At 40.9% G+C, this 22,736-nt stretch overlaps 1 pseudogene; it reads right to left on the bottom strand.

Moving 5' to 3' along the window:
• Positions 1-17,981, bottom strand: part of LOC149152213 (chaperonin-like RbcX protein 2, chloroplastic) — a 34,761-nt pseudogene extending 16,780 nt beyond the window's left edge.
• Between the last annotated feature and the right edge of the window lie 4,755 nt (positions 17,982-22,736).

Raw genomic sequence — 22,736 nt, 5'->3', positions numbered from 1 at the left:
TTATTGACCGGTAATCAAGCGATGTCTTTCCATGTTCGACTTCAGCGCAATTCTCACATGGATCGACTTGTACTTAGAGTGAAGATCGAATGAGTTTTGAAGACCCCGGATCTAGTTTCATCCATCCGGGCTGCGATATATATTCAGGAAATATAAAGACATTTGATATGTACATCATTGCAGCAGATGATCATCCTACTCAAAGGATGATAATTTCAGCAGAGAATTATCAGTCTACCATCAGACGATCGTCTGTCCTATGTACCAAAATGAATTTATAAAGCTGAGCATGGGAATGCCCGCCTCAGCTAGATCATGAAAGCAGAATGAATAATAATGTATTGTATTGTATTTTATTACAGGTCACCTCTCAGCGATTGAATGAACTTCGGATCCTCCTGATAAAGCATTTCACCCGATAAACGACCTCATACTTTAGGGGGCAACTGTTATAGACATTTTTGTGCCTTACAGCATGAAGCATGAAATGTCAATAATATAAGGGATCCAAAGTCCCTAAACATGTTGTTCCTACCCCTAGAGGAACAAGGTCAGCAAACCACAGCACTGAAAATCAGTTCTCCACCTGAAAACACTCAAAAACAAGCTAATTCTGGATCATGTCAACTGCTCCACTGAGCATCTGCGCTGAATGTCAACTGCTCCACTCTGTACCTGTGCTGAATGTCAAAAGCAATGAAGGCTACCTGCGCTGGGCGAGATTGGCCAAGTGGCACAGTCATTCTGCTAGGTGTCAAATGCCCAGGAAGCTTCCAAAATGACACTTGGATCAGGGAATTCGCCTTGTGATGAGTAAGAGGATCTAGATGTCCAAGTGGAAGCAAGAAACTCCAAGTGGACTCAAGAACTGAAGAATAACTGAAGTGGGAGAGGACACTAGTCAGCTTCATGCCAGCCTCAAGCTGACTCATCCTTTCTCCAAAACTCCTATATATAGAGCTCTCTCATGAGGTCTAGGGAGGCTGGAATCTTGTGAATGTAAGGAAGTGCTGTTGGTTTGAGTATAGAACTATTGGGTGATTTGCTTGAAGGAGGTGAAGAGGAGATTTCTTTCTGCTGGGAGGTGATGCTGGATTGGGCCTCTTATGGTTGTATCACTTCCTGAACTTTACTTCTTCCATTAATAAAGCATTTGAGGTTCTTCTATATGCATGTGTCTCAATGATGTGTTGTTATACTTGTGTATTTGATTTATTCTAATCCTTGAATCAATTATGAATGTATGCTTCTTGTAGTTTCCCTCTCTTGTTATTTTGCAGGATCTTGGTGTAGCTGGGCCAGTGAAAGAGGAAGGAACTGGGAGCAAGCAGCAAAGAGAGAAGATTGGATCAATCATTAGCGGAAGACATCGGTCAGTGGATCTCTTTCTCCCCTCTCTTACATCTCATAAAGAAGTAATCTCAAATAGCTTTGCTTTGATTGTTGCTAAGGTACTATCACCCTTAGAGTGGGATAGGGTCATTCCGTATTGGATACTTTTCCCAACAACACGCAGTGAAATACATCCACATTTATAGGTCAATTTTATGGCAGAACTAGACCAATCCACGAGTTTCTATCGAGCGAAACTTCTTTTGGAAAACTAGCTTTAAGAACTTTGTTTTGCCATCATTTTTTATGGTAAAAACTAGTCCCTAGGTTCCAATCTTGATCTGTTGTAGTTCTGAGACATTTATAGAAAATATCCATGATTGCAGGTTCTAGTAATGTTTGCGAAAGAAATTCAAACATCCATCCTAACGTTTTTCGAGTTGGATGCTGACGTAGTGGATTGCTGTAAGAGCTTCTCATTTCTGAGAAAGCCGAAGAAGGAGCTGAAGGTTGATTGCGATTTTTACGGCAGTGATTTCTCGCAAGATAGTCTGTCGAGCGGCCCCTTCGGGTATTCCAGCATTTCGTTTCGAAAAGACAGTATGCTGAGCCTCTATGGCTCTTCATTGAAATGTTCGAATAATGGAGTGTAGCAGGACTATAAGGCCTTGAGCACATCACCCGCGACGTCCAACGTAGTTAATTGTAGAGAGATCCCCATGAAGGAAACCCATAGGGTTGTTTGTACTGAGGTATGCTCCCTTTTCTATTTTTGAATAATTGTGCGCATGGAAGGCATTACAAGATTTCATCTATGTCCCGTTCATTCGAGTCATTAGTATTTTATCCTGAATTAATGTCCCGTTCATTCGAGTCTTCAGTATTTTATCCTGATCAGTGGCAAGAGAAAGTATCAATGAAAAACTTGCCCTCGATCCGTAGCTATAATTTCTGAAATTTTTACAGTGTTTTACTGTCAAGTTAAAACATAGTGTTTGTGTGGTAAAAATGAGAAATGAATTTATAGAACATGGTACAAAAAATGCTATTGTTTATATATTCATGAAGGTAGATAACATTTACAAAACATAAACTAGAGGGTTAAGCTCCATACACCATGATAAAACTGGAAATTTTACAGAGATTTAGAGCTTCTCTATTTTTGGGGTTTTGAAATTTATTGCTCGGTAAGCTTGACTGAGCCCTGTCGAATAAATCTTTTGTTTCAGTTTATGTAGAACTTAAGGGAGAAAATGCCAAAAAATGCATAAAAACATTTAGAAATTTATGGAGAAACATGAAAAAATTACTAAAAAAAAATGTATAGTTGCATTGAATAATAAAGCTCAGAAATTTAGGGATGGTCCTAAATATTAAAGCATAAGCTTACCCACATGTTTTTCTCATTTCTGATAAAGTTGGAAGAATCAGAATAACATGCTTTAGACCTGGACTTTGCCTTTCTTCTTGGAATACTAGCATTTAGACCCAAACTTTGTCTGGTGCTTGCAATAGCAGGCTTTAGATGTGAACTTTGCTGCTTCGGCGCTTCTTCTACAGGTGAGTCTGTAGAAATCCACTGCTTCAGTCACTGGTTAAGGAGTGTTATAGACATTTTTGTGCCTTACAACTATAAGCATGAAATGTCCATAATCTAAGGGATCCAAAGTCCCTAAACATGTTGTTCCTACCCCTAGAGGAACAAGGCTAACAAACCACAGAAATTCACAGAAGTTCTCCACCAGAAACTGCTCAAAAACAAGTCAATTCAGGATCAATTCAGAGGCTCCGCTAGCTATCTGTGCTGAAATGCAAAGTCTGCACTAGCTACCTGCATTGCAACGCAGGTAGAAGCACTACCATGGTGCGCTGAGCGAGAATTGACAAATGGAAAGTTCATTCAACAAGGTGTCAAGACCCTGGAAGCTTCCAGAATCTTCCTGAATGACACTTGCCTCAGTGAATTCGACTAGTGATGAGTAAGAGGTTCTCAATCTCCAAGTGGAAGCAAGAACCTCCAAGTGGAAGCAAGGACTGACAGAGGGAAAGGACACTAGTCAGATCTCAAGCTGACTCATCATCTCTCCAAACATCTATATATGGATCTCTCCTCCATGAGATCTGGAGGCTGGAATGTTTTTATTGCAAAGAATTGCTGTTGGTTTGAGATTGGAATCATTGGGTGCTTAATGCTTTGAGGGAAGGTGAAGATAGGAATTTCATTTGCTGGGAAGGAGATGTTGGATTGGAGCCCTCTGGGTTGTATCTCTTCCTGAACCTTGTTATTCATCAATAAAGCTATCTTGGTTTCTCCTATATACTGATGTATCTTTGATGTATGATTGCATTAGTATGTTTAGTTATTTCTAATCCTGAACTAGTTATGAATATGAATCTATGTCTTGGTGTAGTGTTCTCTTCTTGTGATATTGCAGAAACCTCTTGAAGCTGGGCGAGTGAGAAGACAAGTAGCTGGGAACTCCCAAAGAGAAGAGAAACCGGATCGAGGGACAAACGGAAGACACCGGTTAGTCCATCCATCTCTCTTCATTATTAATTCATAAAGGAAGAATACTAGAATAGCTGTTTCTGTTTGTTGCTAAGGCACTCTCACACCTTAGGTGGATAGGATCGTCCTGCATAGGCATTTTTCCCCACAACAAATTGGCGACTCCGCTGGGGAGATCTGTTTAGTCATTTTATTTGTGTTTCTATCATTGTTTGTTTCATAGACTCAACAGCAACAATCGAACTGCATCTGCTATTCTCAGATGCAAAGTAGACAGCTGCTGCTTTGATCCAATCACTGGATTTGTCTATGATCTGAACAATGGATTCACAAATGATTTGATGATCCTTTGTGATAGATCTTAGCCCTTCCTCAAAGCATCCCTTTGATTGTACCTTGCTTGTTGCTTTGATTTGGCCTGAAACTGTAGATTAAATAGCAAACTGTGACCCACAACCCAGTGAGAAACTCTCATTTCTCCTTCAGCGCAGACCCTGTGAAGAGGTTCTGCATTTCAACGCAGGTCCCGTGAAGGCTACCTGCGCTGAATGTCAAAACCCCTGTGTTGAGGGTGCGCTGATCTAGTTAGGCCTTGTGCAACTGGGGTTCTCTGCTCTGTTTTGCCTTGTTTTGATCTCTGATTTTTGCAACCTATAACCAGCATAGGTACCTGTCTGATAACTCCTTTTCTCTGCTTAAATTCTGCCTCCTTTTGTACAAAAAGACTGTGAGTGTTTTTATGTGTTTGTGGTGTCATTTACAGTTTTCCTTTGCAAGAGTGAAATAGTCATCCTGTAGCCCTTGATTCAGATCTGTTGATTGTGATCTTAGGAGAGAGTTCATTGGCTGTTTGCAGTTGATTATACATTTACTTTTGCTTTTGGTTTGAGTTTGTCTCTTTTAAGTGTCGAAACAAGTGTTCATTTCAAAAGTCGTAAAGTGTTGTATTCTCTTCTACCCTTTCTGGTTTCGAAAAAGTAAACTTGTTTGTATTTGTCATTTAAAAGCAAATTCAAAGTTGTACAAAAAGCTTTCTTTTTAGGCATCAATACTAAGAAAGTGGAAAACAAACACCTGCATTGTGCATTTGCATCTTGATAGTTTGCATGCTTGATTTAGGGAAAGTGCATTAGAGTGTGTTGATTGCTCTTTGAGAAAAGATGGTGTCTTTCTTTTCCCTTTGTAGCTAGGATTTTCATGGTTGAAAAGATATAAAAAGCTTGCTTATCATCTTTAGACTGCATTTAGGAATTGTATCATACATCTCGTGGTGAACCTCAAAAGGAAAACTTCTAAAAAGATCAACCTAAAATAAATTGAATGAACTTAACAACACTTTGCAACATAACGCACAACATAGAGGTCTAGGCTAGAGACGTGTTCCGGCGTCGTAAAGCCTGGTGACTGTCGATCTCGCTGATGGTGGGTGATTCCTCCTGAGGGACGATAACGCCAGTACAGATTGTTCTCCCACGTACCGTTGCGTATATATTGGGAGACCCCTATAGGCATAAAACCTTTATCCTTAGGAAGCCGTGTCAGCCGCCCTGCTGATCGCAATGCACTGAACACAGCATTCAGGAAGATCGACCGCCCGTACCCTAAAAAGTATTCTGTGGTTTTGTGAAAAGTTTGGCACACCCTCTACCTAGAACTTCAGAGCAGTTCCTTTTGGCCTTTTTCAGACTCTATAACGGAAAAAGTCCATCCGAGCATTTTTCACTTCGAGCTCGTTAAAACATCGAAGGAGACTAGAGTCATCTTTAGCTTTTTCTCGACTCTTTAAAAGTGAAAAAGCAAGTTGTGTCTAAAAGCATCTAAAAAATTCATTTAATTCGGAAACACACTTTCCCTTTTCGTATTTTGGTTGATCGAGTAATCCGCAATCGTGGAAGAAAGTCAATTGAAACCCTGTCGTTCGCGGAGGCTTAGGAGTCAACTGTCTTTGTCTCCGGAATCGAAAACAGTACGGACAAAGCGAACTCGTTTAACCGGTTCGAAATCTCCTATCAAAGTTAGAACAAGTGTTCCAACGAGATCTGAGATTCCGGTTACTCCAAACATTTCTGGAAACCCTGCCTCCACAGAAGAAGTTCAACAGCCACAGAGGGACAGTGATACTGATCCTAGTCTGAGAACAAACACTTGTGTTACTGAACCAGTTCCATCTGTAACCGGTTCAGAGAGTCTTGTTCTTCAAACATCTGTCGCTGTTGATTCAACCCCTTCTTCGGCACCAGAAATATTTTACGGACCTGACGGTCTTCCCCTTCCACCTGGTTTGATTGCGATAGAGGAAATTGTAGAAGATCCGCAAGCAAGTACTCCAACACATTTTGGAGTCGGGGTCACTCTATTTCCTTCGACATCAGAAGTTAGTCTACCACCAGTGGAAGTTCCTGTAGAATCGCTAGGTAATCTCTTGGATAGACTCAAAATGTCTGAACAACCGTCAACATCTAGGACTGTGTCGAATGACACAGCGACAGCAGAACTCCCTGCCGTCACTCCGACAATGTTTGCTGGCATACCATCTGTCCCAACTAGCTCACAACCGCTAGAAGGAGTCCACCCAGGGACTATTTCGACAGTGTGGTCCGTTCCAGTTTGTTCCTCCGGAATAATATCCGGCAACTCTTATGCTGAAACTCGCCAGAGTGATCTGTTTGGAGGACAATTTGGGCAATCCAGTCCCCAAGGACAAACAATCCCCTTGAGTTCCGGATTGCCACCGTATGGGGGGCAGTATGCCCTTCATTACCCCCTACGGGAGGGTATCCATACGGGAGTTCACAACAGTATTCAGGTTATACTAGAGTTACATCAAGTGGTTGGGTACCTATGCTACCTCAACAACCAAGGGTTGTGTATTCTATGCAACAATGTGTACCTATGTCGAACATCCCGACCACACCAGCTATTGTGACAGTGTCGCAAGTTCAAACGTTGCCTGTTGTATGTCAACCTCAGATTTCTCAGGTTGTAATGCAACAGCCCCTTGACCCTGTGACTCAACCACAATCGCCTACTGGTGGGGCGACACAGGTCCAAACGGGTAGAATTACCCCACACCGTGGTCCAACGGTTAGTATAGCACAACAGAACATGGCTTCACAACCGTGGCTGGTGCAATATCAACAACCACAATTCCAACAAGTATACCAAGGTTCTGAGCAGCAGATCTTTGCGAACAGTGGACAACCGTACATTCAAAACGGTCAAAATCAACCACTTTACAGTGGTCATGTCCACCAACCGTATCAGTCATACCAACATCAGTTACATTATGCTGGTATGCAAAGGCCAACTGCTCAGGCGATCCCATCATATCCTGGGTATGCTTCACCTAACCTGAATCAACAGTTACCGTTCGTGGCAACTTTAGAGTTACCCGATTTACACCGGTTAACAAACGATCCAATTGCTTACGCCCCTTGGTGGCCAGCGATTCCTCACAAACTTCCTTCAGACATTCCTAAATTTAATGGAAATCTGGGTGAAGATCCATCGAATCACGTGATGACCTTTCATCTATGGTGTTCATCAAACACCTTAAACGATTATTCGATAAGGCTTCGCCTCTTTCAGAGGACGTTAACGGGTCCAGCGGCTAAATGGTATATTGAATTACCTAGAGCTTCGTTCGACAATTTCAGCACCTTAGCCACGACATTCTTAACCCATTTTCAATTACCGATAAGGTATGAAACGGGAACGGAAATCTTAACCAACTTCAAACAGACAACGGCCACTCACATATCTGATCATATACATGAGTGGTGACCTCGTCGTAGGATGGTAAAAACGTACGTTCCCGATCAGTTATTAGCTGAATGGTTTATCAAGTCGTTACTTCCTGCTATAACGGAAGATGTGGCAAAGGGGGGAGTCATAACGGAAGAGCAAGTTATCGTTGTGCGCAGTATCTAGACTTAGTCTATACTCAGTCTGGCATGCTCTATGACAAAATACCTGACGCCCCTAGACCGGAATTTTCAATTCCTCCTCCTCCTAAATCAAACAATGACTCTCATGCCGGCGATGGCATGATTGGCACGAAAAACGCGAAATCGACAAAGGCCAACTCCAAAAAGGCCCGTAAGATTTCAGATCAAAATGCAAAAGAAGAAATTCTTGCTTCGGAAGTAAATTCTGTATCGGCAGATAAAGGCAAAGAAACCAAACAACCAGGGAGCAAGAAAAAGCAAAACAAAGGGAAGAAGAAGAAACAGGGTGAATCATCCCCTGAAAAAACTTCTTCAAACCCTCCTGGAAATAGGAAATATCCATGTCAGATATGCGATGAGGATCACTGGACAAGGGAGTGTCCATACAAAGCTGAGCTGAAGAAATTCTTCAAAAGTTCGCAAACCTCAGCGGTGTTAACTGATCCGTTTCCAAATCCAGGACAAAATCTGGTTGATAGTGGAAATGCTTCCCCGTCGAAAGTGCTTATGTTGTCGGTTTCAAAACAGTAGAATGATGCTTTGATTTCAACAAGGAACAAAGATTACGGAATCCGCAACTGTCGAATGGCAAGGAAAAAGATCAACCAAGTAGTTCGACGACAACTTCGACAGAAGTTGTACCACCCATCATTCCTGAATTAACAATAAAACCGCCAAAGGGAGTAGTACACAAGTCGACATTTAATCCTCGCGCCAGAGCAGCGCAGCATTATAACATAGTGGAAGATTTGGCCCAATCGCCATCCGCTATGTCGACTCTTGAAGTACTACAAAATTGTCCATCCCAAAGGCAGGCTTTGTTATCGACCATTGCTGGGGTTGATCCTAAAGATTCCAATCTTGTATCCTTTGACCACAAAGGATACGATCCTCAGTTACTAGCTCAACTAGCTTTCCTTATCCAAGTGAAAGCCCTCAACAAAACTGTTCACCGAACAATTATTGATGAGGGGGCATCTACATGTATTATGTCGATGAGTTGCTGGAAAACTTTAGGATCTCCAACCTTGTCGCGATCTTCGACAACATTAAAAGCATTCGACGGAAGGACATATACCCTATATGGTATCCTAAACAACTTGAAGGTTGAACTAGGGGGGAAAACGATAGAAATAGATGTTGAAGTCATCGATGGGAATCTTTATTACAACATCCTACTAGGAAGACCGTGGATCTATGCCATGGCAGCTGTTGTGTCGACCTATTTTAGAAAGATTGCATTCCCCTTTCAAGGAGGGATTACAATCATCGACCAACAAAACTTCCTCCCTAATGGTTCTCAAGTTACGGGAAGCATTCCAATGATCCATGGGAGCAACCATTCGCTTCAAGATATTGGAGTAGGCCTACTGAAAGACCCCACATTAATGGGAACTTTCGCACTTCCACCTCCAATCTATATAGGAGAAGTAGCGTTGGTAAGAGCCTGCAACATGATATCTTCCACGAAGATCTCAGAAGACGATATCAACATGGATCATGAAATTGTTTTGCCCCCAAGCCCTATAGAAATATTGTAGCAATCAATGTTTCGGGCATGGGAGGCGAACCCAAATCAACGCTCATCAAGCGTTTGGGTAGATAGGTCTAGAGAATATGGTACCCCATTAGATCCTTGGTCGAGAGTGCATGGAACCGACGAAGGAATCCTACAATCAATGTTGATTGAGGAGGCACCATGGAATGATTTCCACCATCGTTCCCTTCTTCCGGATTATGAAGAAGATACTCAACATGACCTTTACCACCCTTCAGTTTTTGAATTCCTATCAAACACTGTAAATACGGTGGATTCCGAGCGAAACTTATCCAATATTGAAGAGACTATAGCCATAAATATCTCGACTAAAACAAATGTTGTAGAGAATATTTATGTCGGCAAAGGTTGTTCTCCTTTAGAACTGGAAATATATAACGCTCTTTTTCGCGAGTTTAGAGATGTATTTGCTTGGTCATATGATGAAATGCCAGGCATTGACTCGAGTATCGTTGAACACGAAATTAAGATGTATACAGATGTCAAACCGGTAAGACAACGACTCAGGCAGGTGCACCCCAAGAAAGCCGCTGCCATTAAGGCAGAAGTTGAAAAGCTTCTCCATGCTGGTTTCATCTACCGGGTTCCTCTAACTGATTGGGTATCTAATATTGTCCCTGTTATGAAGAAACAAGGGACAATTAGAGTGTGTGTCGATTATAGGGATGTAAACCAAGCTTGTCCGAAAGACAACTACCCTACACCCTTCATCGACCAGATAATTGATGAATGCACCGGATGTGAAATCTTTTCATTTATGGATGGATTTTCTGGGTATAATCAAATAAATATCCGCCCACAGGACCAGTCAAAGACTGCATTCATTTGTCCGTGGGGCACATTCGCTTATCAAAAATTACCCTTTGGTTTAAAGAACGCAGGGGCGACGTTTCAGAGGGCAATGAATTATGCCTTCCATGACATCAAGAACATCGTTCAACCATACCTTGACGACCTTCCGGCTCATTCGCGAAAGCAGACTGATCATCCACAGCATTTAAGAGCGATATTTCTACGTTGCCGACACTACAAGATAAGACTCAATCCGCACAAATGTGTATTTTGCGTCGGTTCTGGTCGTTTACTTGGCTTTGTAGTCTCTAAGGATGGGATTCGTCTTGACCCTTGCAAGGTTCAAGCAATCATTAATCTGCCTCCACCTTCAAATTTGCTTCAGATTCAGAAACTCCAAGGGAAAGTAAACTTTTTGAGGAGGTTCATTCCAAATTACGCAGAACTTGCTAAAGGTTATACTCGTCTTTTGAAAAAGGATGTACCTTTTGTCTAGGATCAGGTGGCGCAAGCTTCTTTTGACGCTCTGAAAGATTCTCTCGTAAAAGCATCATTAATGTATGCCCCGGACTATCAAAGAGATTTTAACCTGTATCTGGCTGCAGCGGATACGACCATTGCAATGGTTTTAGTTCAAGAAGTCGATGGAATTGAACATCCTATATATTATTTAAGTAAAAACTTGAATGATACAGAAAGCAAATATTCTTATGTTGAAAAGCTAGCACTCGCTGCTGTTCAAGCGATACAAAGATTTCGACATTATGTACTCTTTCGGAAAACTACCATTCTATCAGATTGCAACCCTATGACTTATATATTGTCGCGACAGTTGCTGGGGGGCAAATATTCAAAATGGATAGCAATCCTTCAAGAGTTTGATCTGGAATTTGTAAAATCCAAATCAAAGAAAGCTTTAGTTTTCACAGAATTATTGTGCGATCTCCCATCGTCGTCCAACGATGAAACATCCGAAGAATCAGTCGTGGACGAGAATTTGTTTCTGATATCTACAAGCAATGAGTGGTATGGAGATATAATAATTTATCTCCAAACCCAAAAATTCAGGCCTAACACCTCTCACTCAGAACATAAATGTATACGATACCAAGCAAAAGACTACATGATCGTCGGTGATACGCTTTACCGTCGTGGTATCGATACAGTTCTGAGGAGGTGCCTCACCCATGAGGAGGCCGAAAAAGCCCTGAATGAGTGTCATTCAGGCGCGTGTGGGGGGCATCAATTGGGAAATGCTACAACACAGAAAATCTTACGAGCAGGATACTTCTGGCCAACCATGTTCAAAGATTGCATAACCGCAGTCAGAAGTTGCCATGCTTGTCAAATTTTTGATAGCAAAACTAGAAGACCACCCGCACCTTTACAGCCAATAGTTGCTGTTGGGCCTTTCGCCAAATGGGGCATCGATTTCATGACATGTAAACCCACCTCGACCGGGGGGCATGGGTATATTATAGTCGCCGTTGACTATTTTACCAAATGGGCCGAGGCGATGCCTACATTAGATAACACTGGTGAAACAGCTGCCCTTTTCTTTTTCAATCATGTAGTCGCCAGGTTCGGCGTACCACGGGCTATAGTTACGGATCATGGATCGCATTTTTGCAATCACATGATGGTTGAATTAGCTGCCAAGCTAGGGCTATCTCATGACAGCTCTACCCCGTATTATCTGCAAGCCAACAGACAGGTTGAAGCGATCAACAAAGTCCTGAAGCGTATGTTGCAAAGGATGATCAGAGTTCACAAAAGAAGGTGGAACCTAATCCCGTACTCGGCCTTGTGGGCTTACCGAACATCGGTAAGAAATGCGACCGGGTTCACACCTTTCCAACTGGTGTATGGCCTGGAAGCAGTCCTACCAATCCAGTGTGAAATCTCGTCTCTTAAACTCGCAATTGATCTCCTCCCCGGAACTTCAGAAGAAGAGGCCCGTTTCTTGGAATTAATCCAATTAGATGAAACCCGTCGTGATGCCGCTTTGGCTAACGAAGCCCATAAGAAACGAGTCAAGGCGCAGTTTGACAAAAATGTCAAACCCCGTGTCTTCTCAGAAGGTGACTTGGTCTTGCTTTATGACCAAGAATCCGATAAATTGGGAGCAGGTAAATTTAATTCTTTATGGATGGGCCCCTATATTGTTAAACGAGTGTTAGCAAAAGGAGCCTACGAGTTAATGGATTATGACGGAATTCCACTGGCGCAACCCCATAATGGGTTGTACCTCAAGCGTTACTATGCTTAAATAGTAACCTGTATGCTTTTGTTGTATTTTGTTTCCGCTAAAGTGTTTGTTTTGGTCGAGTAATCCACCTTTTTACATTTATTGCAGATGTCAAACCTTTCGAAGATATGTGTTGGATATGCCGACAGAGCGAGTTGTAGTTCGCAGAACCTATCCTCCGCAGCCTGGGCCATTTTTGATCCAAGCGGCGAGTTAGTAAGTTTCAGAGGTGTATGTATCGGGCAATCAACGAATAACATCGCTGAGTATAGCGCGTTGATAGAACTACTCTCCGATGCCATCACCCATGGTATACGCCGACTAATCGTCACGCTAGACTCACAACTCGTAATACTACAACTCAATGGTATATACTCCGTCCGCAACCCAGCTATTTATCACATGTTCCTAAGGGTTAAGATTTTGGAAAGACAATTTGATTTAATTCAATACCAACACATTTCCAGAAACTTAAACACATTAACCGACTCATTAGAAAACTATGTGTTAGATAGACATTTGCGACATTTATAAAAAGAGACACATCATCAATGTTGTACATATGGATCATATAACTCAACCAGAATAAACCCCGAAAATCAAAATATATATATATATATATATATATATATATATATATATATATATATAAGCTGTTTATCGTTTATACATAATGTTCTGTAACCAAGACAAAAATTGGTCGCATGACCCAAAAACTCAAAATGCTAGGGGGCACCCTAGCCTAGTGATGCTCATGGTAACATGTCACGGCCTGTGCAATCATGCGTAAGAGACGAGTCCATCGTCTAGGCACACCAGTAGTATGCCGTTGCAACTGTAGAGGTAACTCATCGATCCTCACATCCGGAATGCCAAGAGTAAGGCTCTCAACCTGCTCCTGCACAGCTGTAAGGGTCTTGGCCACATCAAGGTCATGAAGAATAACCCTCCCAGTAGTCTCCCCTGCTGGGGCAGCGACTGGCACTCTCGGGCGAACTGCTGGACGAACAGGACCAACATCTGCATCCACACATGAGTTTGATTAAAGTCTTGATAGAATAAAGCACAAGGACATTACAAATAAAAACAGTAAACAGTGATATGGTCGAAGATTTTACCAATAGCGCCCCATTGTTCGCCATCCGGCAGTACCAAATCCAGATCACCTCGGAAATCCATGCCAACATATGGATACTCGGAATAGACCATCTCCTGACGCTCGAACCACCTAAAGAAGGTATCAGTGAAAGAAATATGAGAATGACCAGCATGCCTAGAGATGTGATCAACCAGTCTCTGCATATGTGGCTCGGTAGGAGAAGGCAAGTCGAGTGAAATGTACTGAGGCTGCATCAGTGGTATCTTCTCCAAGGCAAAGGCAGTCAAAATAGAACCAAATCCAAAGTTCTTCAACTTCCCGTCCTTTACCTTGGTCAACTGACTTTTCATCTGAAGAAGTACTGCCTCACACCAGTTGAATATTTTCGGTTGGAGGCACTCCAAGGCGTGCTGCACATAGGATCTGTTGGCAACATGAAGAGATACACTACCGGCCATCCTACCAATAGTATACAGAATGGACCTGAGAGACCTGTCAGCAATCTCACGGATAACTATCTTGCCATCTCTGCTCGGCTGAGATCCTTCCGTGCAATACTGGCAGACATAATCTCTCACAGAGTCACTCCCTCGGGCCGAACCTGACAAAGAAATGGGGGCACCCCGCCTCGACAAGCCAGTCAAGAAGTAAATGTCTACCACGGTCAAAGGGATGGATTTGATCCTAATCTGAAATACTTGGTTGATAGGATCCCAAGCATCAAGCATATACTGCAATAAGGAGATCTGCTGTCTCATACTAGAGATATGGAAGAACTTCAGCAGACCACAGTTCCGCAGCGCGTTCACCGTGACAGGGTCATGTAAGGCAATCATGTCCTCTTCTTCATGTTCTCGTTCTCGCCATGTAAGGGTCATTTTTCTCCAATAATCTCTGAAAAAAAACATGAGAGGAGTTAGATCCTGGATTTGATGAGAAACTGGCAAAATTTTCATCAAAAACTGTGCATAAAACTATTTTTCTGTGCCCAGCGCAACTAGCCAATGTTCCACCTGCGTTGAAGGTCAAACTGCCTTCATGCAGCTTGACATTCAGCGCAGGTTTCGAGTGAACCAGGTGCGCTGATGGCAGAGTGACCCAATAAAACCCCAGGAGCTTAGGAAAACAGGAAGACAGGCACAGAATGCAGAAAAGAAACCATGAAATGAAAGAGCTCAAGTTTAGCTCCTACCTGGTCCAGACGGCGCCGAAAATCGTCCGCAAAATCTCCCGGAATCAGCTGCTAACCCGTTTCATCACTCGTTCCTCAAAAGACGAGTCTTCTTTAAGATATTTTCATCTGACTCGTAAAATATGAAAAGATTGCCGAGTTTTGGCCTTCCAGCTCGTTAAAGTGACCGAAAGTGCTATCCCTCCTCTAGATTTTAATCTTTTTGGACTTGAGGGATTATTGCACAAAAATATCGAGCGCTTGTTTTTCTCGGCTCGTTAAAACTATCGAAAACTCATCCCTTCTGTATTGTTTTATACTTTTTCGGACTTAAGGGATTAGATGACGAAAAAGGACTTCCGGAGTTGACTTTACGTACCTTTTCAGACTCTCTAAAAATGAAAAGGACCGAGTTATCTTTGTCGCTAGACTCGTTAAAATCATTAAATAGCGACAAACTTGTCTTTAGACGAGAACGAGTTTCACTATCTCTAGGCTCGTTAAAACATAGCGATGGGCTTGCCCGAAGGTCAAGTTATAGAACAAGCATATGTTATCCTCCTCAAGCTTGACAAAAATAAAGAGGTACTGGTCAGCAATGACTGGGGAAAAATTGGGAGAAACTCAAGAAAACTTTGATGGTAGCAAGTCGCTCTTGAACATGACACTTTTCCTCCATACCACAATTGGGTTGGGTTGTTTCATTCACCAGCCACATCACCATGGTCTTGCCATACCATCCATATTTGGGGTAATGCTACCGATCCATCGCATAAGTGTCGCCATATGTTCAAGAGAAGTCGTTCAGAGAAGTCAGCCGTGTCCCATCCACTGCCGTAAATTATCCTTCATCCTTTCATGACCGCCACCCTGAATCATATGTCATCAGATCGTTTTCACCTCCATCAAAATCATTTGCTCTGTTCCGTGTCACTGATGTGGGATTCATTAAGGCCCTCCTTTGATGGATCGCTTCTTGTCGACATCAGCTCATTATCCAAGAAGTTGATCTAGGAACAACCGCTTCTGTACTTTGAAGCTTGCATGCCTCAATGGCAAGTTTCTCACTTCCGGCGACAGGTGTACATCAATGACCTTCGACCGAGAGATTTTGCGTGGTATTCGACGCCAAGTCCTTTATTCACACCACGTGAATTGTACTGCAGTACCTTGAGGGTCATTATCATTATCGGTGATTCCTCTCACGCTTGTTAACGGTTTACCTCATTGATCGGTAATCAAGCGATGTCTTTCCATGTTCGACTTCAGAACATTTCTCACATGGATTGACTTGTACTTAGAGTGAAGATCGAACGAGTTTGAAGACCACAGATCTAGTTTCATCCATCTGGGCTGCGATATATATTCAGGAAAGATAAAGACATTGACATGTACATCATTGCAGCAGATAATCATCCTACCCAAAGGATGATAATTTCATCAAAATTATCAGTCTACGATCAGACGATTGTCTGTTCTATGTACAGAAAAATGAATTTATAAAGCTGAGCATGGGAATGCCCGCCTCAGCTAGATCATGAAAGCAGTATGAAAAATAATGTATTGTATTGTATTGTATTACAGGTCTCCTCCCAGCAATGAATGAACTTCGGATCCTCCTGATAAATCATTTCACCCGATAAACGGCCTCATACTTTATGGGGCAACTGTTATAGACATTTTTGTGCCTTACAGCTATAAGCATGAAATGTCCATAATCTAAGGGATCCAAAGTCCCTAAACATGTTTTTCCTACCCCTAGAGGAACAAGGCTAACAAACCACAGCAATTCACAGAAGTTCTCCACCAGAAACTGCTCAAAAACAAGTCAATTCAGGATCAATTCAGAGGCTCCACTAGCTGTCTGCGCTGAAATGCAAAGTCTGCGCTGGCGACTTGCACTGCAACGCAGGTAGAAGCACTACCAGGGTGTGCTGAGCGAGAATTGACAAATGGCAAGTTCATTCAATAAGGTGTCAAGACCCTGGAAGCTTCCAGAATCTTCCTCAATGACACTTGCCTCAGTGAATTCGACTAGTGATGAGTAAGAGGTTCTCAATCTCCAAGTGGAAGCAAGAACCTCCAAGTGGAAGCAAGGACTGACAGAGGGAAAGGACACTAGTCAGATCTCAAGCTGACTCATCCTCTCTCCAAACATCTATATATGGATCTCTCCTCCATGAGATCTGGAGGCTGGAATGTTGTTATTGCAAAGAATTGCTGTTGGTTTGAGATTGGAATCATTGGGTGCTTAATTCTTTGAGGGAAGGTGAAGATAGGAATTTCATTTGCTGGGAAGGAGATGCTGGATTGGAGCCCTCTGGGTTGTATCTCTTCCTGAACCTTGTTATTCATCAATAAAGCTATCTTGGTTTCTCCTATATACTGATGTATCTTTGATGTACGATTGCATTAGTATGTTTAGTTTATTTCTAATCCTGAACTAGTTATGAATATGAAACTATGTCTTGATGTAGTGTTCTCTTCTTGTGATCTTGCAGAAACCTCTTGAAGCTGGGTGAGCGAGAAGACAAGTAGCTGGGAACTCCCAAAGAGAAGAGAAACCGGATCGAGGGACAAACGGAAGACACCGGTTAGTCCATCCATCTCTCTTCATTCTTAATTCATAAAGGAAGAATACTAGAATAGCTATTTCTGTTCGTTGCTAAGGCACTGTCACACCTTAGGTGGATAGGATCATCCTGCATAGGCATTTTTCCCCACAACAAAGAGGCAGATTCTTCGTATGCTTCTATCACAGTAGGGTAAGACTACTATTCAGATGCACCTCTTCTTCAGAGCTTGGGAGGTTGTCCAACACTATAAACCTATGGCGAGTTTAAGATGGATGAGCATGTGTGGCAGGTGTAAGCAAGCTGTGTGGCGTGTGGCAAGTGTAAGTGTCAAGTGGCAGTCGATGCATGAGCTTTTTGAAACTTTGGATAAAATAACTTACCCTCACTGAAATAACATCAGGGCATGTCAGGCCGGCAATAAGACGTCCAAACAAAAGCATTGGATAAAAATTTGCTGAGCCGAACATTTTATTTAAAACATTGGTTTAAACTTGAAATGTACCAAATATATCAATCAGTCAAAGTGATTCAATAGGTGGTCAACTCGTATCGAACGCTATAGTCCCTGCTATGCTAGAGGCAGGGACTAATAAGCTACTCAAGGGCCCAAGAAATAGCGCCTCTCTCCGTTGTCTTCTTCCATTTCTACTAAATTTGAAGCTGAATCTAACCTCTAAAATAATTATAGTCCTACATGGCTCTACATGCACATTATTAATTGAGCCTAAGACTGATGCAACTCCCACCATCCTTGAGAGGCTCATGGGTATCTTCAAAAAACTTATGCTAATATCGATGGTTATTGATCTGATGATAATTCTGAGGTCATTGTTAGAGAGGAGTTACTCAAGAAAACTCGGTATCGGGATATTACAACTTACGGTTTCATGCACTGAATAGTTAGAGTAGGGAATTTCATGTGATTCACACAAAAGGGAATAAAAATATTGTCGTGCCTCTTTTATGTCAAGCTTGGATTCCTTGAATCTAATGTATTGCATTTTTTCTTTTGAGCCAAACATTATTATTTTCACCTTGTAGCTTCAAGTGAAATCTCAATAAATGATGATTTGCAATGTGCATTCTTAGCCACAATAATTGCCCTTTTCCTTGAAATTTAGTCTTCGTAAATATATAAACAATGGACTCACATTATCTGTAACACATATCTTAACTTTTTTTTGAATGCACATTGGTATCTTAATTTCCCATAACCTTCATAAAACATGTTTCTAACCTTTAACATTTTGCTCCTCAATTCCAGGTCAATATGCCCTTTGAAAAATTCTTTCTATGACTAAATAAAAAACCAAAACCTATTCATTTATTAATTTTATTCCACACATAGGGTCCAAGACAATACATTTTGGATCTATTCGAGTGATATATGCCATTTTGAATTAAAACGTCAACCTACCAAACCTTTGAGGAGCACATATTCTTGCACGATGATTATCAAGGTTGGAATAAGTGGAAACGATGGTTTCACAGTCCCATGCTTTGTCTTCATTATCATTGTTGTCTTCACAATTTCCTTTTTCTCTTGAGGCTCATTTTCATACATCTCACCATGTGCTTTTCATCTAGAAATCACATCATCTATAAATGTATTCTTATGCATTGTTGCACTACCTTAATTCTTGCTTTAGGTCAATGCATAAATGTTGTAATTTTGAACAATGAATACTCATTTGACTAGGCGATTACCAAAGGAATGGACCAACTTGACATTAATAATCCACTAAGCTAGAGTTCCATCGCTCAAACCAGAGGTTGACCAATACAATGTGCATTGCATGTCTAGACTTTTGGCACACATTGAAATTTTGTTGTGTTAAAAATACTAGATAATCAGAGAACACCATTTGCACAATTTCTAGCACTAGAAAGATCTATCAATTGCAAACATAGTGCACCTCTTTCTTCCCTTGATTTACCAACATCCTTTGCACTGACCTTTTACTGCAATGTGCATTTATGGTTTTGCTTTCTTTTTTTCTAATTGCAGGAACAAGCATTATGAAATTCAAACCCTATTTTTTCTTACCATCAAATCGCTAAATATTTTTACATTGATTGATTAGAAGCACTACCAGATGCTCAAAATTCACAAATCAAACCAACTATATATTATTCGGGCTATATTACCCATGGATGTAGTATTTTCATTAAATTCATTGATTTAACCATTTTTTTCTTTAAACATATCAGAGATGAGCATCAAACAAAACCTTTGAAACAATTGAAACTTGCCAAACCTTATTTTCTTGGAGGAGATTCCCCTGAAGTTATGCACATTCTACTTCATGCTCCCCCTAAGACTAGGTTGGCCTTAGTTATCTTTTTTCTCCTTTATTTTCCAGATTCTCTTGGTTTTCACCTACAAATTTCTTTGATACATGTTCGAAACATTTGCACTAGTATTTCTTCTATATTGTTTGGACTCCATGATTTCTAGAAACAAATTATAGTCTTTGGCTATATGGCTAAGATTATCACAAATAAAACATCTAATATGTCCAAAATATGGGAGAAATTATTGCTTTTTACAATGAGCACCTTTATGGTTGAAATCATTACAGAGAAAACAATACTCATGAAAGAAACTTTTGTTCTTGGAGAATGATGGAATTGCTTGTGAAATCTCCTTATTCAGTTGCAAGTTTTTCTTGGAATGATTTGTCTTCTTACTTCTATAATTTCCTGAAGTGTGCCCAAATTTTTGACAACTGTAACACCTTACATTTCACGTGTTTTTCTTTATCACATTCTTTAGCTTCTGACCTTGATGATGGTTTTCTTGTTTTTTGTTGGAACATTTTTCTTTGAGTTTCTCAATAGTTGCCTAATTTTCTCCTTTTAAGCTCGATCTTCTCTCTTTATTTCCATTTCTAGTTTCTTAAAATTGTTGATTTGATTCTTCAGTTGGTTCTCAACCTCATCCTCATTCTTCTTTTCCTTCTCCAACTAATTTTTCAGATCAGAAATTTCTTAACTTGAATGCAATCTCGCTCTCCTCAAGGATTTGGAGGAATTCCTTCAAATATTTATTCTCCAGTGCGAGCTTCTCTATCAATCTTACTTGATATTTGTTTTCTACTTCAAGGATGATTAGTCTCTTAAGCTCTTCATCTTTAGATTACAGCACTAGAAATACACCTTCCTCACCTATTGAGGAATCAACTTCAAAAATCCGATCGTTATCTTCTTCAATCATTCTAAGATCATCATCACTAGATGGGAAAAAACAAATAAAATGTTCATGACTAAAAATATTGTTTGCCATACCTTTTACTAGGATGATAGGATTTTCTAATATTGCGGCATTCTTAGTTTGTTTTCATCCCTTCTTATTTTGTGATTATTTCCTCTTTTTCTTGGCCATAATCCCATGATCTTCTATCAAGCGATCAATCTTCATCGAGATAACCCTACTCTAACACCAATTGTTGGAAATGAGCTCACTACTGGGGGGGTGAATCAATAGTATTAGGGTTTAATAACTTTTTAAATAGTTTTCTCCAAACAACCAAGAATCAATAAACCATCATCTAACTTATGAAAATAGCATAAAATAAACACATAGAAACACCATGCACAACATAGAAAACATTCACACAAAAGGAGATAAGTGTTCTGGTGGAAAACGGTCCCCTCCAGGGGTAAAAACCACCCGTTGTTGTTGCTACTCAAATCTTCTATTAAGTACTGATTTTTTTTTTACATAGAGGAGCTAGCACCCACTAGCTAGAAGACTCAACTACTATGGTAGTCTACTAGCAATCATCAGTTAGAAAGACTCTTCCGTCACGACTCTATGAAAAAACATATGCTGGAAGCCACCATAGCCAACGAGCCTTGCCTAATTCTACTGAACTTTGGAGAAACTAATTCCCGTACTGATTTGTCTACTAGAAGCCCCCCATCTTATCTACACATTTCCTGTGATGAAGCCTCAATGTCTTCAACACCTCCATGTGAACTAGGTTTCATGCATTTTTAAACTGTGCTCTCAATCCTGCTCAACATGAGCAACCCAGGAGCCTCATTGATATGAATCAGAAAAAAATATATGATAAGCACACACTAGAATTAGTTGTATATATAAAATATACTATACATAACATTGTAGCACACTCTCACACTCTTACACCATCAATCCAAAAAGTCCATATTCTCACCCAAGTACATGCCAAAATAATCTCCATAAATATCCAAACCAATACAATGGGAAAATACCATGGTTATGACAATACTCAGGACACCTATACCCTGGTAATATCCAAACCAATACCAAAGGAAATTACCATGATTATTCCAATACCCAGGACACCTGTACCATGGTAATCTCCAAACCAATACCATGGGCAAATACCATGCGCAGAAAACTTGTACCATAGTAATCTCCAAACCCATACCAGGTGCAAACCTACTCCACACATATACCAACACCAAGGTAATGATCTACTCATAATTTAACCTTAAATCACATGCAGAAAACATCAAAATATTGGTTGCAACCACACTCATAAGACTACATCCGTGAAGTTAAAATCCTACAAACGCACACATAACACTGACTTAGTGCAGTTGGGGTAGAGTATAGGGAAAAATAAAGAATTTGTATCCCAAACCTCTGCCAACCTACTCCATAACTCTTCTAGCACATATAAAACTATCAAATCACCCTGCAACTAACAATCCAAGCAACATAACCACAATCAACATAATAATAAAACCTACACATAATTCATGCACTCACTCAACTGTCATAACCCCAAACAACCCAAGATGATAGCAAGTTTTTCAAACACTTAAGCGAGAAGCAACATAATCATCTGCAATACATGGTTCCAACCACCAATCCCTACAACTAATGAAAACATCTTCAATGCACCTACAACACATGCATTTCCACATAAGCTATCGTCCTACTACCTGGTTGACATCAATTATAACACCCTCCTCCCACATTTACCCAAGTTAACCGGTCCACTAGGCTAAACATGTGATGATAGGCTACTATGATGTGACTCAACTCACCATGTATAGTTAAGGAAGTGGAACCAACAAAACCAACCCAATCTGACCTGCCACACATGCTACAGAACCTTTAGGAGCCAACCAACCCTTCCAGGTGAGTGATCCTTGAGGAAACTTAACATTTAACTAATTTTGACCGCCAATCACTCCCATGAAAAGCCATGCATGCACTTGAAGCCTTCAAGTCACTCCCACAGTAGGTGCATGCCAGTGACTACGAACTTTTTCAATTAGTTCTGTGCTAATGACTCTGAATTATGTGCCACTTTTTCATGACCAGGACTCAGGCCACAACCCAGAACTTCATGAAAATTTCAGGAATAAAAAATGACATTGGAGCAAAGGTGTTAATGTAAACACTTTATCAATGACTTGATTGGACCCCTACTATCCATGATAGGCATTTCGTCAAACATGTCACATATATGCAATCTGTCGGTCATAACTTCATATTCTAGCAT

This window comes from Pinus tabuliformis, chromosome 9 (genome assembly GCF_031772625.1).
Source record: "Pinus tabuliformis cultivar Carrire ecotype Pingquan chromosome 9, CPIR1, whole genome shotgun sequence".
Lineage (NCBI taxonomy): Eukaryota > Viridiplantae > Streptophyta > Pinopsida > Pinales > Pinaceae > Pinus > Pinus tabuliformis.
This window is presented reverse-complemented; position numbering and strand designations above follow the sequence as displayed.